Source organism: Conger conger, chromosome 12 (assembly GCF_963514075.1).
Source record: "Conger conger chromosome 12, fConCon1.1, whole genome shotgun sequence".
NCBI lineage: Eukaryota > Metazoa > Chordata > Actinopteri > Anguilliformes > Congridae > Conger > Conger conger.
The window spans coordinates 45,463,787-45,490,380 of NC_083771.1; the positions used below are offsets into that span (position 1 = coordinate 45,463,787).

Sequence of the window (26,594 nt, forward strand, 5' to 3'; positions counted from 1 at the left end):
AAGTAACCACCGAAGACAAAGGAATGTACAAGTGTGTAGTTCACACTGAACACGAGTCAAGTGAAGCAAAGGTGAAAATAGATACTGGTAAGTACCCCCATGCCCTTTTTCAAATACAATACAGCTCTGTTTTTTGTTTTTATATGCATGCGTTCTAAAATTTTGAGAAGCTCTTTAGCATAATAATACATTGCTATTTGCTGACAAAGCAACTTACAGTTGACTAAGCAGAGGACATTGCCCCTGGAGCAATGCGGGGTTAGGGCCTTGCTCAAGTGCCCAACAGCTGCATGCATCTTATTTTGGCTACACTGGGGCTTGAATCACCAACCTTCCAGGGCCAGTTCCATTCGATACAAAGCACATCGAGTGCTTCTGTTTCTTAGAAGATAATCCAGCGGTAGCATATTTTGGAGAAAGAAATATAGATGACAATGATGTCATCTGACACAATAATAGGGCGGCTCTCTTCTCTTCTCTGTTGAAGAGAATCTGCTAAATGACTGAACCACTTCTAAACAAATCTCACATGTATCTAAAGACCTCAGCCATATGTTATTATTGATTAACAATGATGAATTATTGAATGCTTAATAACATTATTATTTTTTTAACAGTGTTCGACTACAGGGGGAATGGGGATAGAGATGGGTGTGGGCCTCAGATTCACTGAAATCTCTGTCACAGGTTTTTCCACATTACATTGGGGTGTCCTGGGTTTAACCATGGCTGCGGCAGTTTTTGCAGTTTTAAGCTGCATTCCTGCTGTTTGGTGGATAAATAAAGCCCAGAAGAAAGGTATGTGTTTATATGTTTTCTCCTTTTTCAATTTACAATTATTTAACACTTTGCTTCACATCAGTGTTCAGTTATGTTGTGTTGTCTTTAACAGCAGTAATAACTCAGGCAGGTCAGTAGCTTGCTAGCTGACAGTAACACATGTTTTTAAAGATGCACAAAGAAATTTAATCTCTTTTATCTGTTTAATCATCATCTTTTGTGTACTAGAATTCAATATGCTGCACATATTTCACAATTGGAGATTGAAGGGAAAAACCTCTTGAAACAAACAGAAAGAGGCTGCAGTAAAAGCCTGGAAAAGCATCACAAAATAAGAATGCAACAGTGATACCAATGGGTCACAGGCTTGATGCAGTTATGCTACCAAATATTAAGTTTTATTTACTTTAATTTACTTAAATTCTCTCTGTTTCAGTACTTTCGCTCACCTAAGAATTGGGTGGTCTGATACCAAAGGTGCTGTGTTCTAAGTAGTTTTACACATCTAGGTGTAAATACCTGGAAATAAAAGCTGAAATTCTGAACTCTTGTGTTGTGTTCATCTTTTTAGCTCAACCCCAAATGTATTCAGTGTATTCAGTGAATTGGCCTTGCTGTTCCAATACTTTTGGAGGGAACTGTAACATCAGTACAGTGCTTTTTAATACAGTTATTTTTAGAATGTGATTCACTGGCAAGCAGGAAAACACTCATTGAAGTTTGAGTGGTTAATCGTGAGCACACAAGGAGAATGGCCATACTGGGCAGAGCTGATAGGAAGGAGACAGATAACAAATAACCACACATTACAACAGTGGTATGCAGAACAGTATCTCTGAACACACAACGTATCATAACTCTAAATTGATAGGCTACAGCAATAGAAGTCTAATAAATATCTAATGAAGTGCCCACTGAGTGTATATTATAATAAAATATCATAACATAATTACATTATATAATAAGCATGGTTTCGCCACGCTTATTGTTTATGTTGCTGTCTCCAGCTGCCGGCAAATGTTTTCCCCTCCATTTATGCATCTGCTCCTCCCCTGCCACTTCATGCTGGGAGGTACCCTGGCTGTATGAAAAGGAGTGGACCCAGTGAATGGACTATTTCCACAGAAACAATTTTCTTACTCACGTCTTTGGAGGATACTTTTAATGAGTATGATTATTGTGTATGAGTATTGCTTTTCTTTGCTCCTCAGTTGAAAGCAAAGGGACTGTGTTGCTATTTTGCCTTCAAGTCTCCGTTCCCTGCATCTTGTTATCCATCGCCTTCGCCATATGGGGTAAAATTGAAAGTAAGTCTGTCTGCTTAACTTTTTTGTATTAAGATTTCCAAGTCCAGTTCCCTCCTTCATTTTGATAATGCAATGAGCTGTTTACAGTCATGTTCATGCTGCAATCCCTACAGCTTATTTAGGAGAATGTAGACACAAACGGTTCACCCCTGAAACATGTGGTCTCACCTGCCAATCATGCAGTGGGGGTCACAAGAGGGTTGGGTATTGTTTGGATTTCATTCATTCTGATTGTGATTGTGATTTTGCTTATCAAATCTGGTTCTTATTGAATCCTGGTTCCAATTCAAAGTAGGTTTTTTTTTGGTTTTTTTAATCAAAGTAATTTTAATACAGGACATTTTAAAACACATTAACTGATTTGCAAAACATACAGTCTCCTCCAAAAGTATTGAAACAGGTCAATTAACCACAGGTCAATTATTTGTTTTTCACAACAAGATACACTGAAGACAATTTAGTTTGAGGTCAAAAGATTTACATAAGATGATAAATCTTTACATAGGGGCGTCATGGCTCAGGCAGTAAGAGCAGTCGTCTGGCAGTCGGAGGGTTGCCAGTTCGATCCCCTGCCCGGGCTGTGTCGAAGTGTCCCTGAGCAAGACACCTAACCCCCAAATGCTCCTGACGAGCTGGTCGGTGCCTTTCATGGCAGCCAATTGCCGTCGGTGTGTTGGTGTGTTGGTGTGTCGGTGTGTGAGTGTGCGTATGAATGGGTGAATGGAGAAGCATCAATTGTACCGCGCTTTGGATAAAGGCGCTATAAAAATGCCAACCATTTAGATGACAGATCTGTATTTCAGGTTTTATTGCCTGGTATTTTAGATTTGTTAAACAACTGTGTCAGACCACCCAATGTTTTGGTGAGCAAAAGTATTTGAACATGTGACTGACAGGTGTTTCTTGTTGTCCAGATGTGTCGTGTTAGATTTATTGTTAGGTAACTATTAAACAATAAATAGTTAAATAGTTCTGAATGTCTACTCTTGGTTTTAGCCTTGGGTTTTGCCTGTGAAGACTGCATTTGGGTAAGAAAAGATAAACCAACCAGAGAACTGTCTTTGGGTGAAAAGCTTCAAGCTGAGAAAAGAGAAATCGATCGGCCATTGCCCAACATAGATTCTTCACCTCTTGTACTTTGATGTCCTTTTTTTCGCAGGCTCTGTTGGAGAGGCCTATGTTTGCAGTACTATAAATCTTGTGAGGATCCTCGTGATATTTAAGGTGGCTCCATATGTACTTGGTGGTAAGTTTCTATTTTATGATGCAGAATTTTCTGTTTCTGTCTGTCTGCAGAATTAATGTTTCCATTGTGTCCAAAAATGTAAGAACTCAAACACATGGAATAGATATTGCTAATATTCCACTTTAATAATGAACTTATTCATGATTCTATTTACAGCCATACATCTCTCAACACGACAAAATAAAAACTCAACAACACGTGTTGAACTCACCTTATGCAATACACCTGACATTGTCCGACCACACTTAGAGTATTGTGTGCAGTTATGGGGACCACACAATGAGATAGATATAGAGGCACTGGAAAAGGTTGAAAGAAGGGCAACCAGATTGATTCCATGTACAGAACAAAAGAGAGAATTTATGAGGAAAGACTTAAGATTCAGTAAAGTTTAGTACTTGATTTAGGCTTTTAAATCCATTAAAGGCATAAACCCTTTCTACCTTGCGCCCCCTAGAGGGCAATTTCCACCTATTTTGTACTAGTCCTATAAAAGTGTAAATATCTCAAAAACTTACTGTTACTGTTACTGCGCACACGGTTGAAGACTTAAATTGAAGAAGAGACTTGTACCATTCAGAAACCTGATACAGAACAAATTTATGTCAGAGCATGTACATAGAGTGTACACAGAAATTACATTAAAATACAAAAGAAATTAAAAAAGCCTTGTGTTTTTATAGGTTTATGAATTAATATCTCAATTTCTAAGTCAAGGACCAACCCAGAACTGTGGTGTGTTTGTGCACAAACTTGTGTCAACTTGTGTACAAAATATGGTAAAGATATCGACAGGCATTCAAATTTCACATTCGTTAAATAATAATTTTATTAATAAATTGATAGTTCTCGGTTTTATTCCCTTTTTAATGACCAGCACTACAATAAATCACCCAGTTCCTCGAGGATGTTGAACCTCAATTTCCCCGGCTAAATGAGTTAATAGGATGTATAAATCTTGCAATCTAATTGGTTAATAAAATAATAGATGTAGCACTGCTATGACTTCTAATGCTGGTTTACAGTTCTATTTAAATTATCACTCTGCGGCAAAGCAGTCAGTCAAAATAAAAAGCCGTTACTTGCAAGCCAATGCACATCAGTCACCTTGCAACACACTTACGACACATGTGCGCCAAATCCCAAGACAAACCTGTGGAAGTTTTAGGTACAGACACACAGCACCATAAACCGAGGTGATGGGTGAGAAAACCCAGATGCAGCAACCCCAATATCTCACCTCAAAAACTGTGCCGGGTGTATGCACCAACCGGAGAAAGGAATTCACCACCCGGGGCAACGCTGCCACCTACTTCAGGGAACACCTGAGACAGGAAGTTACACTATAATATCAATGGACAATGGGGGGCTGGGCAACCAGAGGTAGCACTGCAGGTAGCCAACGCTATGGCTTCAAAGTATGTGCATGCAGTCTAGGCAGGGCCGAGAGGAATAGCCGTGGTGACTAGCATACAAATCATAGACCCAGACAGACACCAAACAAAACTAGCATGCATTAATGAAGGTAACCAATCTAAATAAGAAGCAAATCAAAATGAACAGAAGAAATAAACACTGGCAAAGCAGCAGTGGTGTAGCCATTTATGCTAGGTCAGCTCAGCAACCACACAATGCAGTCCTTCATGCTCTTATGGATTTCACGTCCCTTCTTCGCAAGGAGCTGTGTGTTCGCGGGGCGCCCTGTAGCGCAGTGGTTAAGGTAAATGACTGGGACACCAAGGTTGGTGGTTCTAATCCCGGTATAGCCACAATAAGATCTGCACAGCCGTTGGGCCCTTGAGCAAGGCCCTTAACCCTGCATTGCTCCAGGAGAGGATTGTCTCCTGCTTAGTCTAATCAACTGCACGTCACTCTGGATAAGAGCGTCTCCCAAATGCCAATAATGTAATGTATGTAAACAAACTGTGCGTTCCTTTGGCAGCCGTAGGTTATGTGTACACGGGAGAAAAAGACCAGCATCAGGCAAAGGAGACGAAAGATCCATGAAGAAGTAGGCCTACACCTAGATCCTTGTACGCAACCAGGCATTTGCATAGCCACAGACAAACAAAGAGAGTTCCTGGAAAAAGTAGAAACGTAAAAGGGTGTGTCCAATACGGGGCCTGAGCAAGATAAGGCAACTGGTCACACAAGCAACAGGGACACAGAGCTATGCTAATACTGCCACCGCTTCCCCAGATCCAGAAACTGATGCAGGTCTTGAGGCGAGAGAGGTTGTGTCTGTAAGAGGACAGAAGTGCGAGAGCTCTCTCCGGTGACCGAAACTTGTGGAACAGAGAAAGCAGAACAGTGCTCGCCAAGTTCAGCAATGTGCCTTCTCTAAAACATTTCAGATAGACAGAAGGAGCGTCCTCAGCTGTCATTGATGCGCTTATCATGAACTGTACGTAGCTAAAGTGTGAGATGACATAAATGTAAGGCATAATTATGTAATTAAGGCCAGAAGTTGGCATGAAAACCAGAAACAGATATGCCCCCGTTGCTCACTCTCCCTTTCTTTTTCTTCCCCCCTTCCTCCTCTCCTTTCTTTTGGTGGCTGCTTGTTCAAGCAAGAGACAAGGACGTCCCAGACCCAGCCAAAACTGGAAGGGGACCTGGCAGACATCAACCCCAAAAACGTAAGAGCAACAACACCGCACTTTAATCTGGCAAGCTAGGTGTCAGTGAGGCATGCTTCATATCTATATCGCACTGAGAAGTTGGTACAGCCTCTGCTAGAGGAATTACTGGCATAGTTCACCATGAAACAAATGCAGCCATGTTGGATCATGTACAAATACCATTTTAATTCATCAACTGTTTTTCTGTGAATGAAAAATGAACATTTTAGATTTTAGATTTACATCTCCTGGACTGGTAGTCAACAAGCAAAAGCATGTTGCACATTTAAGGCACCGTTAGTTCCTAATAAAATATATATGCTGAAGATAATGAAGAATTCAAAGGCAAAGCAAATAATAGCAAGGCAAACCTGCATTGTGTTGATATGTTCAAGGAAAAAGTAGCACGTGTTGAACCCACCTTATGCAATACACCTGACATTGTCAGACCACGCTTAGAGTATTGTGTGCAGTTATGGGGACCACACAATGAGATAGATATAGAGGCGCTGGAAAAGGTTGAATGAAGGGCAACTAGATTGATTCCATGTACAGAATAAAAGAGAGAGATTTATGAGGTTAAGACTTAAGATTCAGTAAAGCTTAGTACTGGATTTAGGCTTTTAAGTCCATTGAAGGCATAAAACCTTTCCACTTTTCACCCCCTAGAGGGCAATTTCCAACTATTTTATATCTCAAAAACTATATTGATTACACATAAAGTTAACTACTTCAAGCCTTTTTTTGTTTTTATTTTGATGATTACAGCCAACAACAAATGTCAACCTTCTGAAAAGCTAATGGCATTTGGCAGATGGAGGGAAAATTGACAAATGCGTCTTTCTGAAACGGGCAATGACACTTGCGTTTGGGTTAAGTCCAGGATAGAGCCCTTAGTGAGTCAGGGATGGGTGACTGGCCATTGTTCTGTGGCTAACCCCTTCCTGGAGGCGGAGCCTAAGCCAAAGGCAGAGATGGCAGCGCAGCATGCCAATGGAAAGGATCCTAACTAGCAACAGAAGAGTGAACTTTAGGAAGCTCTCTGGTGGTGTAAGGAGGGCTCTGTGTCAGGCCCTGGCTGTCTCCAACTAGGGAAATGCAGCAACATCATGAGCACTGGATACTGCTGTTAAAATGACTGGTTTCTCTTTACAGGAACATGTTACGAGAGACTCACAAACGTGGCACTGCCTTTGGACGCTTGTCTCGTTAGAACAGGGATTAATTCTGGTAAGTGTACTTGCTGTTTGTACCAGTTTTGATGCACATCCAGTTTTGATTTATTAACCAGCGGAGAAGGCAAATGAGCAACACACACAGAGAACTGTTGGCATGTTTGTGCGATGTGTTTTGATAAATGATGGGTATAATCGGGTCAGTCGCAGGTAATGGGTTAACCAGCTGAGAAGGCTAATGAACAACACACTTGCCAGACTTGGCTGCATGCAGAGGCAGCAGCTCCCCCTGTGGCCAGTATGCAAATATATTTACACATTCACACAAAAACCTCTACAGCTAGTTATCTTAAGGACTGTATGAAGTCAGGTTCTGCATACCGGTCCAATGAATTCCTATGGGAGCTGCTTAATGGGGCATGAGCTGTGTAACTTCTTTCGATCCAGCTCTTGAGCTATAATTTTCATTATTAATAGGAAGTCGCACCCTAGTGATACCTATATTTTTGCTCAAAAAGCCTATTTTCCCATACACTGTATTAATTTGCAGAAAAAAATACAGCTACTTACTTTCATATATTAATGTTCAATCTATGCTACATGTTTTCTTTTTTTATTATTCCTTTAAAGCAGCGCTACCTCCCTCCGACCGTGCGCTACACCACCTGATTACACTAATTATTTTACCTGCTTGGTTCAGATAATAAGCTAATTAGTGAAATCAGGTGGTGCAGCGTGCAGTTGAAGCAAATACTTGCAGACACTATGGCCCGCAGGACGTGGAGTTGAGAAGCGCTGCTTTATACCCACATAGCCTGGCTAATGAATCAGCACAGCCTGTGCTTATGGAGAATTCCTTTACTCACTGAGACCCCTGCAGGCCCCCAGTTATAACTCATTATAATGCTTTATAATGGATCATGTCACCAACATCAACCCCTTCATATGTTAATGGCATAATCCATTACATCTACATATGCATACACTGCATAATATATAATTGAAATTTTATTCATCATAACTGTCATGATCATACATATGTAAGGTACAAGTTAAAATTCAGTGCCATGAAAAAGTATTTACTCCTTCCTGATGTCCTCTGTAATGAAATATTTGTCAGACTTAATGTTTTCAGATCATTAGACAAAATAAAGCAAAATAATTAGATAAATCTTTCACATCGCTGTGGAGGAAGTTTAGCCTACCTTTCTTTGCAGAACTGCTTTAATTAGGACAAATTCATGGTGAGCCATGGTCAAAGGAAATTCCTCAAGAGGTGAGAAACATGTTGAAATATATCAGTCTGGAAAGGGTTACAAAGTCATTTCTAAGGCTCTGGGACTCCATGGAACCACAGTGAGAGCCATTATCTCTAAATGGAGAACACTTGGAACAGTGGTGAATATTCCCAGGATTGGCTGGCCTGTCAAAATTCCTCCAAGGGCACAACTGATCCAGGAAGTCACGAATGATCCCAGAAAACCATCCAGAGACCTGCAAGCCTTGCTAGTGTAAGGGTAATTTTTAGGGATAGCATAGGGAGGCGGAGTTATAGAACAGTGCCGAAAAACTAGAGGTTAGTGAATTAGTTACGTGAATATTTCTAAACTACCCAATAAAAGTGATTGTTAGTTAGTTAGTTAGACAGACAGTAAGTGTATTAATCGGATTAGTACTGTACAATACCTAGATTAGTAGTAGTTAGTAAGAATAGTGCTTTACAACATTTAACTACCAAGAAAATCAGGAAGTAAGAATCGCAAGTTTGGAAGGAATTTTGAAAACCCGAAACTACCATAAACACCCGAATAGTGGGACACGCAGACAGGGGAGTGACTAGGCTGGTAAACATTCAGATGCAGACATAAGAGGGGATCACAAATGAGAAACTGTAATGGAAAACAATAACCAAGGATGTATGAAAAATGAATAAATAACAAGAATAAACATAAATACACACAGGACAGATACTGAAACATTACACTTACTGTGTCTGATGCAAATCAGAAAGCCGGTAAGCTTTCTCACTTTCTGTAATTTCTTTGCAAATAAATACGAAAGTTAAAGAGAAGCTATTGTTGTGTGTTTTTACTGGATCTGTTTCATCAGACGATGCTCACCTGTTAAAAAAGGCATTTTTCCCTAACACTAGCCTCAGCTATATCAGTGCTCATGACTCCACAATAGGAAAGAACAGCATACCAAAAGTCAAACATGGTGAAGTTAGTGTGATGGTGTGTGGATACATTCTTAAGGAGAATGCCTGGCTATCTGCCCATGAGCTGAAGCGTAACTGGGTTTTGTAACAAGACAAACATCCAAAACACAAAAGCAAGTCCACATTGAATTGAGTGAAAAGAACCTAAATGTTTTGGAGTGGTCTATTCAAAGTCCTGACTTGAATCCTATAGGATACTCTGGCAGGATCTGAAAAGGCAATTTGTCTTTATGAAAGAAGAAGAGTGAGTCAAAATTCCTTGTGATGTGAAAGGCTGATATCAAATTATAGGAAGTATTTGGTTGCAATTATTGGGGGCGACCTTGGGTCAGGCGGTAAGAGCAGTCGCCTGGCAGTCGGAGGGTTGCCGATTCAATCCCCCGCCCGGGCTGTGTCGAAGTGTCCCTGAGCAAGACACCTAACCCCCAAATTCTCCTGACGAGCTGGTCGGCGCCTTGCATGGCAGCCAATCGCCGTTGGTGTATGAATGGGTGAATGAGAACCATCAATTGTACAGTGCTTTGGATAAAGGTGTAATATAAATGCCAACCATTTATTGCTGCTAAAGGTGGTGAAACAGTTATTACGTTTCAGGGGGCAATTACTTTTTCACAGGGGTGACATGGATGTTTGACTTTTTTCATGAAATAAATTCTGGAATTATTCTATAATCAGGAAGGGGGCAAATACTTTTTCACAGCACTGCACATCAATCAATTTTGTATATTGTTTCAGTAAACATTGTGAATTTATGAAAACTGAAAATTGTTACATAAAACATGAACAATTTCAGGCATATTACAAATGTGTAAGCATAATTCTATTTCATACATAAAATTATTTTACATACATTTTGGAATTGCAAACAAATACAGCTTGACTGTATTTTCTGTTTCTCAGTATTTAGCTGATAATTGTGATACACGGTCAAGGTAATAACAGTAAATGACGGCACTATCCACAAGGTAGGAATTGTACTGTATACAGTACATGCAACTCTGGCACAAATTATGCTTCATTCAAATGCGGCATTAGGATGAATGATTAGCAATATCTCTTTATGACATAATACATATAATATGTTATAAATGTAATACCATGAAACAAAAATGAAAAATAATAACATTTTTGTAAAAAAAGTAATGATAATTACACCTTCCTACAAGTATGTATGAACTCATACTGAAATAATTGAGCAGTCTAATGTATCCTACTTTGGGAAATTCTATAATCAGCTTGAATTCCTTTTATTTTTGTACGTAAAATTTAAAATGAATGTAAAGAAAGCCATTTTTTCTTTTCTATACTTTATTTAAAATGCCCAATGGTCACATAATGTCATTATCGCTCATAATTGTTTGTTAGTTCTGTTTTTACAGACTAAAATGGCTCCAAGAAACCCTAAATAAAGGGCACAGATAAATGTTTTAAAATGACTTCTTTATGCAGTTTTTCCAAAATGTGTGGCAGTACTGTACTTATTTTAAAACATTTTTGCATTGCCTTTTTTTAATGACATTTTCCTTCAGTGTACTGTGCATAATTTAATTATCTCATTTCTTTTCAAATCAGTTCTTCTCCATTCCGTTTTGACATACCATGCCCAAGATGTAGTAAGAAAACTATTTTCCGAATTCATGTTTGCAGTTGTGGTATTGTTCGATTTATCAGCAGTTTTTTCTTCAGGTAAGACTATGTTTTATAATATATTAAAATACACGTTTTTTATATATGTTGCATGTATTATCAGTGTTTGGCTACAGATGTCCAGTGGGATATATTGTAGTATTATGTAATAGTGCAGAACTTACCTTGAATAATTATAGGTCAATAAATATTTTATGTGCAGCCTATCTTCCGTTCATGAATCAAAATGTCAACATGCACGCATTTCATGCATAAATACATATTACAGTAAGAATGTCTGAAGGAACTCTGTTTGAACAGTCTTCTAACTGTAGAGTTGGGGTGGTCAACCCTGGTCCTGGAGAGCTTCAGGGTCTTCTGGTATCAGCATTTACTTGATAAATTAGAGCATTTGATTGGGTTAATGGCCATGCTCAAGAGCCCAACAGCTGTGCAGATCTTATCGTGGTTACACCAGGGATTGAACCACCAACCTTGCAGGTCCCAGTCATGTACCTTAACCACTAAACTACAGGCTGCCTCACCTGGTTGCTTGGGTCTAAAGTGGTTGTTGTATTAAAGGTAATGGGGTCCCCAGAACCAGGTTTGGCCCTAGTAGAGCTAGAATATTTGCCTCTGTGCATAAACTCAGTGTCTTTCTGGTTAGAGAATTGTATGGTAAGATACATGTCAGGTCCGTAGGCCAACATTACAGATGCAGTAATGGTGAGGGTAATGTATCATGCTATTATGTATCTTTATAAGTCTACTTACTTAATATTACACTGCATAAGTGACTGACTTGCTTTTGCATAGGAAGATAGGATAGGTAAGAATGGTCATTTAAAAAAAGGTATTTGTTAGTTTTTTTAAATTAATTCAGTTCTGTAGCATAGTGCCTATGTGTTTGCATGTTTTTGTTCTTTTGTTTTTTCATTTTGCATCTCAGTTGATTAAAGTGACAAAAGAATAGGAAGAAATCTAGTTGTCATGGTGGATTTTTCTCTTCCTGATTTTTAGTGGAATCCTGTGTTTCCCAGTAATATCCATCTGTTTGTCATGTTCATAACTGTTCCACCCTTTACCGGTGTTCTCATACCGCAGGTCCAAATGCAGACCTGATCCTAAAGGCTTTAGTTTCTGCAGCAGAAAGGCAAGACTGAGATGTGTGTACGCATGCATTAGTAGACAAAAGTCTCAAACACTGTCCTTTTCTGTGCTTACAGGGATAATGTTTACTTCAGGGTATCCATATCTATACAACACCATTTTCACGGAAATGTTCTTACTGATTTTCTCGGGTAGTGCATTTGGTTTTACAGGAGGTAAGTTGCCCTTCACATAAAACAATGACATTACATTACATTTTATTTAGCAGATGCTTTTATCCAAAGTGACGTACAATAGGTGAGTACCTTAGGTCATTAAAGCAAACTACAGAACAGGCTGGATAATGTACTATTCACATACCAGTATTTTGGATAATAAAGCCTGTTATTAAAAAGGTCCTGTAAAACTGTCTTTTTCTCCATGGCAGAGAAACATTCTGCTGTGATGGAGTGAGGTTAGCAAAGCGGTCATCAGCTGGTTAAAAGCTCCATCCTGTATCTTCATGTCTTGTCAATCCAGGCTTTAAAATGTTACGTTTGTGTAACTTATCAATATGGACGTATTTCATATTGGGTTACAAAATCAACTGTGTGAGTAAAGAAATGAATGGGTGCCTGGAAGGTAAATAAAAAATATCCTTTCAAAATTTGCAGCACTGTAACGTAGGCTACACACACTTAAGTAGATCAACTTTTAAAGGTACAATAGGTAAGATTTTTGTGTTAAAACATTGTTACAAGACCATTGTATCATTGAAAAAGGCTCACTGACATGTTGACTCACCCTTAAAATATACAGTTGACGGACCGACTATAGCCTTCCACAAATCTGCCGCATGAGCATGAACTAGCTAATGGGTCCGCCTTCTCGAACCCTGACCCTGGCTACCCTTTACAGGACAGGACCATCTAGAACAGAATTTCCCTTAAAATGTGAACACTAAATAATATAATAATTATATTTACAAAAGGCTATGTGTTCCATTCTCTTGTTACTTATGGATATAAATGTAAAAATTTGGTCGGAGGGTTGTCAGTTCTGGGGGCCTGGGTGTGTCCCTGAGCGAGATACTGACAGTAACCCCCAATTGCCCCTGACGAGCTGGCAGGGGCCTTGCATGGGAGCCTGTTGCTGTGCCTGTGAATGGGTGAATGAGAGGCATTAATTGAAAAGCACTAAAAGCTTCAGAATACTTGTAAAAAACTATAAAATCATAAGTATTTCATTCCGGATAACGAAAGATACTGTTGGTAACACAGAGTGAAGTTATCACATATGATGTAATTGTTATCCGGTTTGACAAGAAATTAATCACTTTAAAAATCTATAACTTTAATCAGATAATGTTTGTGCAGTCTGGCTACCTCCAGAAATATTTAACCTTGACCTTGAACTATTAAATATATATATTTTTTTAGGTTATCCAGTATGACTCAGGATTTTGCAACTTAGTGTACCATTAAATAAAAAGGGTAAATAAGCATTTTAATAGTCCTGGTACAGGTCTAGTGGGAGCAATAATGATTTGATCCCTTGCTGATTTTGTAGGTTTGCCCACTTACAAAGAATGGAACTGTGTAGAATTTTAATCATAGGTACATTTTAACATTGAGAGACAGAATATCACAAAATAATCCACAATAACTTTTTATATCATATTTTCACATGAAATAAGTATTTGATCCATAGAACAATAGGACTTAATACTTGGTGGAGAAACCTTTGTTGGCAAGCACAGAGGTCAGACGTTTGTTGTAGTTTTTCACCAGGTTTGCACAGATCTTGGGAGGGATTTTGGTCCACTCCTCTTTGCAGATCCTCTCCAAATCCTTAAGGTTCCGAGGCTGTCGCTTGGCAACTCGAAGCTTCAGCTCCCTCCACAGATTTTCGATGGGATTTAGGTCTGGAGACTGGCTAGGCCACTCCAGGATCTTAATATGCTTCTTTTTGAGCCACTCCTTTGTTGCCTTGGCCGTATGTTTTGGGTCATTGTCTTGTTGGAAGACCCATCCACGACCCATTTTCAGTGCTCTCACTGAGGGAAGGAGGTTGTCCCCCAAAATTTCCTGGTACATGGCCCCATTCATCCTCCCCTCAATACAGTGAAGTCTGAGAAACACCCCCAAAGCATAAGGTTTCCACCTCCATGCTCCACAGTGGGGATGGTGTTCTTGGGGTTGTACTCAGCATTTCTCTTCCTCCAAACACAGCAAGTCGAATTGATGCCAAATAGTTCTATTTTGGTCTCATCTGACCACATCACCTTCTACCAAGCCTCCTCTGGATCATCCAGGTGGTCTTCGGCAAACTTCAGACGGGCCTGTACATGTGCCTTCTTCAGCAGAGGAACCTTGTGTGCACAGCAGGATTTAAATCCTTCACGGTGTAGTGTGTTACTGATGGTTCTCTTCGTGACTGTGGTCCCAACTGCCTTCAGGTCATTAACAAGCTCCTCCTGTGTAGTACTGGGCTGATCCCTGACCTTTCTCATGATCATTGATATCCCACAAGGCGAGATCTTGCGTGGAGCCCCAGACAGAGGGAGAATGGCGGTGACTTTGTGTTTCTTCCATTTTCTAATAATTGCTCCAACAGTTGTTAACTTCTCACGAAGCTGCTTGCTTATTTTCTTGTAGCCCATCCTAGCCTTGTGCAGGTCTACAATTTTGTCCCTGATGTCCTTAGACAGCTCCTGATTCTGAATCTGAATCTGATTGATTGTGTGAACAGGTGTCTTTTATACAGCTACATAACGATGTAACGAGTTGACACAGGTGTTTTGGGTAATGAGTTGAGATTAGGAGTGCTTCTTAATGGAAAACTAACTGGTCTGTGGGAGCCAGAATTATTGCTGATTGGTAGGGGATCAAATACTTATTTCATGCAAAAATACGATAATAAATGAATAAAATGTATATGATGTTGTTATTGTGGATTATTTTGTGATATTTTGTCTCTCAATGTTAAAATGTACCTATGATTAAAATTCTACACAGTTCCATTCTTTGTAAGTGGGCAAACCTACAAAATCAGCATGGGATCAAATAATTATTGCTCCCACTGTATGTAGATAGAAAGACCCATATAATTATGCCCAAGGGTGAGAAGTAAGTTTTTATTTCATTTCTAACTATTTTTGTAGCATTGCTGCAGCAATGGTTACGATGTAGTGTAATAGTTCCGAATACTAATACTCTCAATCAATTTCTCATGTAATTTAAGTCCTGAAGGATATGTTTGTTTTTTCATGTAGTTTCTCTGAAAACTAGTTTTGGACATCAAAGAATGTGTCACTCTAGTTGCAGATGAGGAGGAGGAGCTTGTTAACTGGCCAAACTAGGGGGCAGTGGTGGCACTTATGAATCCTGTAGTTTGATCATTTTTGATAGTATGATTGGCTACATAATTTGGTCACCTTGTTCTCACGGCCTGACTAAATATACCTGCGGACTCTGTGGCCCCCCAGGTGGGGTAAACTCCTATGCAGGAAGTTTAACCCTCTATGGTACACATTATGAAATAGCACTTCATTCATTTGTGGTTTTTTTTACTTCTATTTGACCTTAACATCAATTCTCCAACTTTTTTTTAGGTAATTGTCATTCATAAATGATTTTGTCCCATATTTTTTCCCCCGAAAAGCATGCATTTAATTGCCTATTAAGTAGTCAGAATGTAATCACAATGTTGATTTTTTATTTTATTGAATGCATTTTCAACTCCAAAAACAATATAATTAATTTTTTATCACAAACATTATAGAATATAGTAGAACAACGAGTGTGAAAATGACTTGTCCCTTGCTTGCAAAGCACCTCAGCCACTGAGCAATTTCTGTCATGAAAGGTCAATCTTCAACATTTGAGGATGGTGGCACACTTCTAACACCCCATTTTGGGAGTGTCAATTTATGCCTAAACTGCATTTTTCATGAGCTATATCAGCCCTACAGTACCTCTGACAACCAGCCCCCCCCCCCCCCCCCCCCCCCAAACCCTCTGATTTGAATCAGCAAATCTAAACCATTTGTGACTTTGAGGGGAGGAGAGAAAGCCTCTCAACCTATGTATTAATGTAGTTGGTCCAATTACTTACAATTTTTTAATTGCAGGTAAAAACAAAAAAAACCCAGGCCTTTTCAGGACCCCTCTCCATGCTGGGGCCCCAGGAATCAGCTCTGATTTCCCCCCCACTACAACGCCCCTGCGATCAAGTATCAAACAAAACTTGGTTTTATTCCATAAGGGTGATTGAATAACGCTGTACAGTTAATGACAGCCCTTAATGAGTGCTCGACCTGTAGAGAAGGGTGTCTCTGAAGATGACAAAGATGACCAGTACGAAGAGTAGTTTTGTGCCATATCTCTGCAGGGACATGTTCAATTCCAATGATCACATAATGTCAGTCTATCAGTCAGACAGTGAGGCATATTCTGGAGGACATGGGGCAGCATTGTACACTTCACAACAGAGAATGTCCCAGTTTATTGAGTTTCATAGAAGAAACAGACAGGACAGGCTTGCCACAAGTTGGGTCCACAACCTTATTAATTGGCTTATATTTGTGATAAATAACTACATGAAAACTGTTGGCTGGGCTGTTTCTTTTGAGTTCCTCTATTACAAATATATGGGTAGAAGCACAATGTAAATGTATCGTTTTTAATTATTGTGTTGATAACCACATATTCTGATGATATTCTGAATTTTTGTGATCTTTCATGAGAAATACTAATGAATATTAAGGTGTACTGTAGGCTATTACTATATTACTTAAATGTAATATCGTTATATAATATGTAAATAATAATAAGAATATATAACAACATTGTACACTCAGTGACCACTTTAATTGGTATTTACTTGATTTTTTAAAACTTCTTGTTCTTCTGCTACTGTAGCCCGTCAACTTAGAGTTATGATGCGTGGTGTGTTCAGAGATGCTCTTCTGCACACCACTGTTGTAATGTGTGGTTATTTGACTGTTGCCGCCCTGTTGGATTGCCATTCTCCTCTCTCATTAACAAGGCATTTTTGCCTGGCATTCTCTGCAAACTCTAGAGACTGTTGTGCGTGAAAATCCCGTTTATTAGGCAGTTCTACCTAATAAATTGGTATATAAATGTGTATATTAAAGGGATTCACCAGCATCAGTTCATAACAAACATCTTTACTGTCTACCTTTCTCTTTTTCAGTGTTTATACTTTGGTTTATTGTACCTCGATTGTACAATTTGCTGGATTATTGGAAATCAGATTGGTCCCAAAAAAGATATGGATGTAAGTATAACTTGCTATATTATGGAGCAATATTGAGATTGATAAAGGGCTTGTTTTGTTCCTGTGTTCTGTCTGTTAGTTTATCATTGTTTATTATCGTTATTTTTGTAATTTATTATTTTTCATATTCATGTCTGGTGTTCTGTTTATATTCATTAGTCAGTTTGCACTTGTCTTCCCCTTTGATGTCTGAGACTGAATGTTCACGAGCCCGAGTCACTCCCCTGTCTGCGTGCCCCACTATTTGGGTGTTTACGGTAGTTCCGGGGTTCAACCTTCCTTCCAATCTTGCATTCCTTACTTTCTGCTTTCTTTCCATTTCATGTTTGTTGATAGCACTAATATACTAATCCAAACTAACATAGAACATATATCATACTAATTATACTAACACACTAATGTGTTCGTCAAACTAAGAAACTAACAATCACTAGTTTTGGGCATTTGCAATTTGAATCACGTAACTAACTTACTAACGCATCTCCAGTTTCAATTCTGTTCTGTAACTCCGCCTCCCTATTCTATCACTGATTACTTGCTTAGTTTCAGCAAAGTATTCGCACCTGTCTCTCCGTATCTCTACACCTCCTGATTCTGTGCAATTGTCTACTCCCTAGTCTGGAGCGTTTTCGTTTCCCCCTCGTTATTGTGCTATTACCCTTTCATGTGTCTCACCTGCAGAGGTGGACAGAGTACACAACTTCACTACTTGAGTTAAAGTATAGATACTCCTTGTCAAATATTACCCCAATACAAGTAAAAGTAGCTTAGTCAAAATATTACTTAAGTCAAAGTACTAAAGTATTTGCTTAAAAAATTACTTAAGTAAAAGTACTTCTAAAAGTAAATCTGAACTTTTTTTAAATCGAGTCCCACCACTAATTTGAACACATCATAAAAAATCAGTTTTTTTGCTTGCCTTGCTTGAGGACATCCTTATCACTGGTCCAGGATGTTTTGAATTTGGGATGAAGAATGCTGCAACAACCAGCTCTGATTGAAAAGATTTTTTACATACCTTCAGCTGCACATGTCAGGTAGGCATCCAGTTGTTTTGTTGTTTCTTGTGTGTGTCCATGCCTCATGCTGGAGAAAAGATAATCTTCATCAGAAGCGCTTGATGAGTCAGGACGAGGCTGCTGCAGAGACTCATCATGGTCAGGGAGGCATCTCTTGATGTAACTGAGGCCTAAATGAGAAGAATAATAGTTTATATGATTGTCAAAATTCATCAAGCAAAAACAAAGCAATAAGAAATTGAACAGTCAGTTTTTTGCTTGCCTTGCTTGAGGACATCCTCATCACTGGTCCAGGATGTTTTGAATTTGGGGTGAAGAATGGCTGCAGCAACCAGCTCTGGGTCAGACATCATTTTCCCAAACCTTTTCGTCAGACCGTCAAGCAGGGCATCAACAAGCGGTTTGCAGAATCCAAGTGACTCTCTTGCTCTCTCAAGCTTGGCAATGAGGGTTGTGATGGTAGGCAGCAGCCATCCCATCTGAATAGATTCTCCCTGTAGTATGTCGATAGCTTTGGCAACTGGAGCCATGGTGTTGGTGTATTCACCCAAAAAGAAAATATCAGCTCGACTGTACCTAAAACAGAAAAAAAAGAAGAAAAAAAAGAAGGAGCATATATTAATCTTACATGTTAATATATAAATTGCAACATATCAGTTTACACAGAATGTGATGTAATAAAACAATCCTTTTCCTTTGGCCAAAATCATCTTCAAACAATTAGAAATAGAATGATAAGTGATTAGAATAATACATGTACCATTACTTTTTCTACAGCCACAGGATGTCAGAGAGGAAAGTATTATGAATACAGGTTCAGCATTATTAAGTTTTGTTGGAATAAAATGGAAAGCAAAACATGCAAACATTTACAACATACATGGGCACATTGACTGTAGCACAGACAGCTCTCATGGCCCCCTCTCCTTGGTTTCTGATGATTTTGACGATGCGCTCTACACCCAGATAAAAGGAGTTCCATCGTGTTGCATTGGGCTGTACCAGCTGAAGCTTGCAGTGTGCTTCTATCACGTCAGCAGCAGTAGTGGACCTTGCAGACTTGTTCCAGAGAGCCTGTGACTTTGAGAAGGCTGACCTTGACAGCTTCTTGTATGCCTCTGTCCTATTTGCATTATTTGCATCCACTGTAGATACCGAATTAAGCAAATGGCAAGCACAGCGATGATGCTTTGGGAGCTGGTACTGCAGGCCATCTTTGACGTCTTCTGCCATAATGTCTTCAACACTGATGAAATCCACTTCAACTTCCATCTCGGCAGTAACAGGACCATCACCTTGAGTTGATTCCTCTTCAGTTACTTCTTCAGTTGCAACATTGTTGTTTTCATCTTCTCCATAGACTCGGAAGGCCTTGTTGAAATTCGAACCGTTATCAGTTGTTGTTCGGACGATTTTCTCAAGGATTCCATACTCTGAATGTATGTCATTCAGTGCACCTGCCAAGACTTCAAATGTCTGATCATCCTTTAACTGCTTTCATGCAAGACCAACAGAATGCCTCTCAAAAGTGCCAGGTTCCAGCCGGTGTGCTGTAGCTCCAATAAAACTTCTCCTCCTTGCAGTCCAACAATCAGTTGTTGTCGCTATATATGCAGTCTTCTTCATTGCCTCTTTCACCTGATTCTTCATCACTACTGTAGCATTGTCAATTTTGCGCCGCACAGTCGTCCGAGACATATGACAGAACAGTTTGGCTGTAGATTTTGAACAAAACTTTGAAATGCCGGCTGTTCAAGAAGTGCAAAAGGCTGGAGCCCATGAACTATTAAGTTCAGGATTGCATTGTCAACAATTTTCTGGGATATTTGCTTTGTTTCCTCAAGCTTTTGCTGTTTGAGGTTTGAGGAAGTTGTCCCAGCCTCACTCACTCTCTTGCTGGCAGCTGCAGTCAGTTCAGAACAGAAAGTCAGCTTAATCATTCAACTGCACTGCAACAGTTGCAAGATTTTTTAAACCGTTTAAAAAATGGCAACTATGATACTACAAGCACAGACAATTACGTTAAAAATGTTCATCTGCAATTTAGCTAACAAACAATAAGCTAGCTAGTTGCGGTGACTTCTCGCCGTTCTGAAACATCGCCATTCCGAAGGTCCGCTATTCCGAAATTCCAAAGGTCTGCCATTCCGAAATTGATATTCAGGTCCATATATCTCCGCGTTTCCTGCATCAAATTCCGACATCCTATATACCAAATTAAGGGCAAAAATTTGCTTTATCTTGATAAAATATGAATGATCACAGTCTGTGTCTGTATGTACAGTATAGGCGGTCATAGGCTATTGAATACATTGCCATAACATATATTGTCATAAGTTAGCTATAGCCCCGCGAAATGTATCGTAACCGTACGTGTGACTACGGTAACATGAAAGATAGATAGATAATAATACTTATTTATAATAGCCTACATAGCGCGAAACTGCATATAATAATGTTAGGCTATAGCTACATGCGTGAAACTGCGCATTCCCTGTAGTCGTCCATTGAACGGCTGGCGGCGGTTAATAAAAAAAAAACTACACAATATTTTTTTTATTTAAATGATCTTGATTAGCCTATTTTCAGTTTCAGAATAGCGGACCCTTTGACAAAATAGAGAATTCCGATAAATGGAGATTCAATGGTCGGAATGGCGGACATTCGGAATGGCGACATGTAACCGCTAGTAGCTAGCTAGCTAGCTAAGTTACATACCGCGACATGCTTTTTCAGGTTGGAAGACGAGTTTTTGTAGGCTGTGATATAATTTGTCCGCGGCAAACACAGCAAGCACTTGAACTGATACGAATCAGCTTTCATGTCAAAAAGCTGGAACATGGGCTTGAGATATGGCCACGGATGCCCGGGGCCGGGGGGAGTTTCTCCGTCTTCCTCCATCACCGATGAAGCCATCAACACCGTTCTGTGGGGCGGTGCGTTCTGTGGACCACTAAAAGTTAAGTTTAGTTTTAAGCATGACGTAGTACAGGTACGGCAAGACGGCCAAGACAAACTATACGCAAATCAGCAGAAACAGCTTATTTTCTTTGGTATCAGAATTTAGCAAAAAAAGAAAAAAAGAAAAGAAAATTCATCAGCTGACGTAAAAGCAAAAGTATCGAGTAACGAGAGCATCAACAGAAATGTAGTGGAGTAAAAAGTGCAATATTTGTCCTTCAAATGTAAGAGTCAAAGTATCCCCCAAAAATAATACTCAAGTAAAGTACAGATCCTCAAAAACTGTACTTAAGTACAGTACTCAGGTAAATTTAATTTACTTTGTTACTGTCCACCACTGCACACCTGATGTTTATTTGTTAGACCGCCCTCACTCCCATGCCCCGCCTAGTTTGTCTCAATCCCCTGTGTATTTATACCTGTCCTTTTCAGTTGCACCTTGTGAGTTCATCTTTTTTTAATCCCGACCCCTTGAATTCCTTCCCCCTTGTTCTAGCCACCTTGTTCCCGACCCCTTGTTCCTTGCCCATGTGGCATTCTGTCTTGTTTAGTTCATCTGGATTCCTGTTTACGACCCCTGTCTGCTTTTTTGGACTCTTCTTTTGGATCAGCCTTTGTACTTTTGCGTGTGTGGACTGACCCCCTGGTTTTTGAACTTTGCCTGTTTGTGATTACGCTCTATCTGCCCCTTCACCTGCCCGTAAACCTGCCATTTTCCACACCCCTGTGCCTGCTTCTGGTTCCTCTGTCCCTCCCGCCGTGACAGGGCTCTTTTGATTTCATAATTAGAATGTTGAATCCATACAATTGACCACGTGACAGCTATTGAAAACATACCTGTTCTCAACAATGACCAAGGAGCGTCTTTCACAACTTGCACTTGTCTTTATCGAGAGAGAATTGACAAAGAATATTGTATATAATACCTACTGGTGAGGTCTATGAGTCACAATTATTCCAAGCAAAGGATAGGTGAGTACTAAACATGACTATTTTCTTTTATACATAACATTTATATGTCCCAAACATTATGGTGCTCTGACATGGGGTGCTAAAAGTGCTGTAATTTCTACATGGTGAAACCAAATAAACCAAAACGAAAATGCATCTTTAAAGCTGGGTGTCTCAATGTGTGTGGGACAATCTCAGACACCTGCTGACAAAAGACAAATTGCGGAGTACAGTGTGTCCTTGTCCCAGACATTATGGGGCATGGAACATTATGAATTGTACTAAAACAAGTATTCAGTACACATTTTTAGTACTTTCTACACCCTCTGCTCACAAGAAAATACACAACAATTTGCGTCAAAGAGCATTCCCTGTAATCTCTGTTGAATAACTGAACATAGGATAAATCAATTGTTTTATTATGCAGGAGAGACTTGCGACTCTCAGATATATCAAATAAATAGATATAGTTTTTATCGTTTGTACAATTAAATACAAACTTCACTATATATATGTTCTGCTACTATATTTACAGTTACAGCTATTGGACTATAACCATTGTACAGGCAGTTTGACTCCTGCTTCAGTAGCTTGTGATCATTCAGTTAATGGCAAAAATAAAATTAGTTGTTATTATATTAATACCTATTTATTTTTGTTTTAATAATAGTGTTGTTGATATTGTTCATTTATTAGAATTATTTATTATTGTTGGGGCGGCACGGATGGTGTAGTGGGTAGCACTGCCGCCTCACAGCAAGGAGGTCCTGGGTTCAAATCCCTGTCGGCCGGGGCCTCTCTGTGTGGAGTTTGTATGTTCTCCCTGTGTCTGTGTGGGTTTCCTCCCACAGTCCAAAGACATGCAGGTTAGGCTGATTGGAGAGTCTAAATTGCCCGTAGGTATGAGTGTGTGAGTGAATGGTGTGTGTGCCCTGCGATGGACTGGCGACCTGTCCAGGATGTATTCCTGCCTTTCACCCAATGTATGCTGGGATAGGCTCTAGCCCCCCGGCGACCCTGTTCAGGATAAGCGGGTTAAGATAATGGATGGATGGATGTTTTGTATAGTTATTTATTGCTTGTTTAATTGGTTGCAGTGTCATAAAAATAAGTTTTATTTGACCCTTTCAGTTCTATGGTCATATTTCCGGCAAGTACTCTGCTGATATGTCTATATATGAATCTATGATGTGGTTGCCCCAACAACCTATTCTTATAATGTAGGATGAAATACCTGAACTGGCTCTTTTGATTTTGGAGATAAATCATGTGAACATATTTTTTTAGTTGCATATTTTTTTTAACTTTTTTCTCATATAATGGAAAACAATATGAAACAATATGATATCTGATAGGGACAGCTCTTGTGAAGACAATGTGGGTCTCCATATCTATTAGATAAACCTGTTTAATCTGAGAAAAACTGAGAACAGTGAAAAAGAAATAAAAATCACCCAAGGTCTCAAAGGTAAAATTGTTTTTTATGAGGTTAGTGAGCATATTGGAGGGAGGGAGGACACAAAGATGGCCTCCCAGGGCGCAGAGGAGATGGAGTGGTTGTGGAGGAAAGGAGGATACATTTTTAGCAGGAGTACGCAGCATTAGAAACGAAGGGAGCATTGCAGTGCATTTTGGGTAATATCACTACTTGTAGGGAGTATGGATACTCTTCCAGCCCAAGACACCTGGGAGGACCGGCCAGAGAGATAAGATTTAATCCACTCAAGGCTGTGCCACAGATCCCTGTAGCGTAGTGGTTAAGGTAAATGACTGGGACATGCAAGGTCGGTGGTTCTAATCCCGGTGTAGACACAATAAAATCCGCACAGCCATTGAATGATGAAGGAAAACAGCCAGTGGACAGAGAGGAGTTAACAAGGGAGGTGACAAATAGAAGGATGTCAGGCGTGATTGCCTGAAGGAGGTTTGAGGGGATGGGGTCCAGGGCACAAGTAGTAGGGCGGTGGGAGAGCAGGAGGTGAGACACATCAGCATCTGTAAGGGGACAGAAAAAGGAGAAACAGGGGGTAGGCACAGAAAGGGAGGCAGGCATAGAGGTGGTGGTGGTCGCGAAGGTGCTGTGGATATCTGCAACCTTCTCGTCAAAACATATTGTGAACCCAATAATTGTGCTGAACTCAAAACTCACTGACAATGTGACAATGTTATATTTGCGGATGTTGCTTGTTCAGCCCGGCTTCATCAGCCTGTAAAATTCAAATGAGAAGCCAGAGATTGAGTCTTCAATATCATTCAAGTTGGTTTTGTTCAACTGAAATTGGGTATGTCACTGGCAATATGTCAAACCAATCTGAGATGGCATCACCCAGATGTCCCTTTTACCCCATGGCATTCATGATGAATAGAGAGCAATATTAGACAGAACTAAAAAATTTTCTGCTGCACCACTAAAATAACCATGAAGTCAAAACCGCAGTAAGTAGTGAACCTAGATTATTTGTACAATTATACAAACACACACAACTAAGGGTTGGAAATATAAATGATAATGACCTGAGAACTCTCACAAGACCAATCCACAGCTGTATGTAAACTGCAGCAAAATGTCCCTTATTGAATGTGTTTGGACCTTCATTTAAGGCCATAGAAATGTACTCAATGAAATAAATATAACATTGTATTTTTATGACTTAATGGCATCTCATTTCTTTCAGATTTAATTGGGAAAGTCATTGAAGTGCTTAAGTACACTCTTAGGACTACTATCTACACTCTATTTCTGCACATCTTTTTAGAAAATAATAAAGGTATGTAATTATTTGTTGTTGACATGAATTGAATGTGATTCTTTGTGCTCCTCTTGGGTGGTGAAGCTTACTCAGCTCTGATGTGTTGTGCAAAGCTTAAGATTTGGTGAACATTGCATAATGTATTCCTTTGCATAATGGGCATATGTCTATAGCACAGGGAGAAAGACATGGGAAATCACATCATATTAACACATTTTCATTTACAATTACATTACATTACATGATCATGTGACAGAGCCAGAGCCAATGGCAAAGAGTGTAAACGAGCATGAGCATGTGATGTCATCAGCTGCTTCTTTTCCCAAAGCACACTGAGAAAATGATTAATTGGATGAACCTAAAATCTTACTTCAGTTTGTTACATCTATATTTTTTCTCCTCTTGATTGTTTAAGCTTAGTCAGCTATAATGTGTTGTGCATAGCATGGCTGAAAATGACATCATTTTTTGCATGAAGGGTGGTATCTGTACAGGACTGGGAGAAGTACTTGGGAAGATATTTCAAATTAATTTATTATTCAGCATTTTAATTATGTTACACCTCCAGAGCCAATGCAGATACAGATACTAGACCATGGGGCCCATCCATGCACTAGAACAGAGCCTTAACAGATACCAGACCATGGGGCCCATCCATGCACTAGAACAGAGCCTTAACATACACCAGACCATGGGGCCCATCCATGCACTAGAACAGAGTCTTAACAGATACCAGACCATGGGGCCCATCCATGCACTAGAACAGGGCCTTAACAGATACCAGACCATGGGGCCCATCCATGCCCTAGAACAGAGCCTTAACAGATACCAGAGCATGGGGCCCATCCATGCACTAGAACAGGGCCTTAACAGATACCAGAGCATGGGGCCCATTCAATTTGTATGTAATTATTCAGACAGGGAGGACGCAGAGAGGGTAACAGACAGAGGGAGGGTGACAGCTGGGGATCCAGCCCTCACTAACACAGGATTTATATATTGCTGAAGACTTGGCACACTACTTACATTATTACCTTATTAATCATTACAAACTGCAGTTATTAAAATATTTGACATTAACAACCCACACGTGCAGCCCTGGGAGAAGTAAGTAAATTAGTGCTTTGATATCTTGTATGGTAACGCTTGCCAATGCTTTTGTCAAAGATAAAATATTTTGTGCACAATATTAATGAAGTGACATGTGTGTTACTGCAGACCATGCTGCACTGGTGTGTTTCATGGCGTTCCTCTGCATCCTGCTTGCAGTATTGCGTTTTAATCACAGGACTAATCTACCTGGTACAGTATCATCATCACATCCATGCATTTTATCATCAGTTAGTGTGCTTTAGAAGACCATGAACTGGTTTTCATTCATATTTTTTTGCTTACATTAAGAAATATTACATCAAAAATCTATATATTTGTAGGACCAGAAAAAGAAGAAAAAATAATAATAATACAAAATACAAATAATACAAAATTACATCTACATTTAATAATCAATGTCTGTAATGAACTATTTTCATGCAAGTAGAAATAATGGG

At 39.5% G+C, this 26,594-nt stretch overlaps 1 long non-coding RNA gene across 2 annotated transcripts; it reads left to right on the forward strand.

Moving 5' to 3' along the window:
• Window positions 1-1,865: 1,865 nt before the first annotated feature.
• On the forward strand, window positions 1,866-25,090 carry LOC133141656 (uncharacterized). 2 transcript variants are annotated; one of them, XR_009710108.1, is made up of 6 exons: window positions 1,866-2,087; window positions 3,247-3,333; window positions 5,904-5,972; window positions 7,110-7,184; window positions 10,920-11,033; window positions 24,970-25,090. It is a non-coding gene; the product is annotated as an uncharacterized LOC133141656 (long non-coding RNA). The 2 variants fall into 2 exon arrangements; XR_009710107.1 differs by lacking the exon at window positions 24,970-25,090 and adding an exon at window positions 12,200-12,298 and having other exon boundaries at window positions 1,871-2,087.
• The last annotated feature ends 1,504 nt before the right edge of the window (window positions 25,091-26,594 follow it).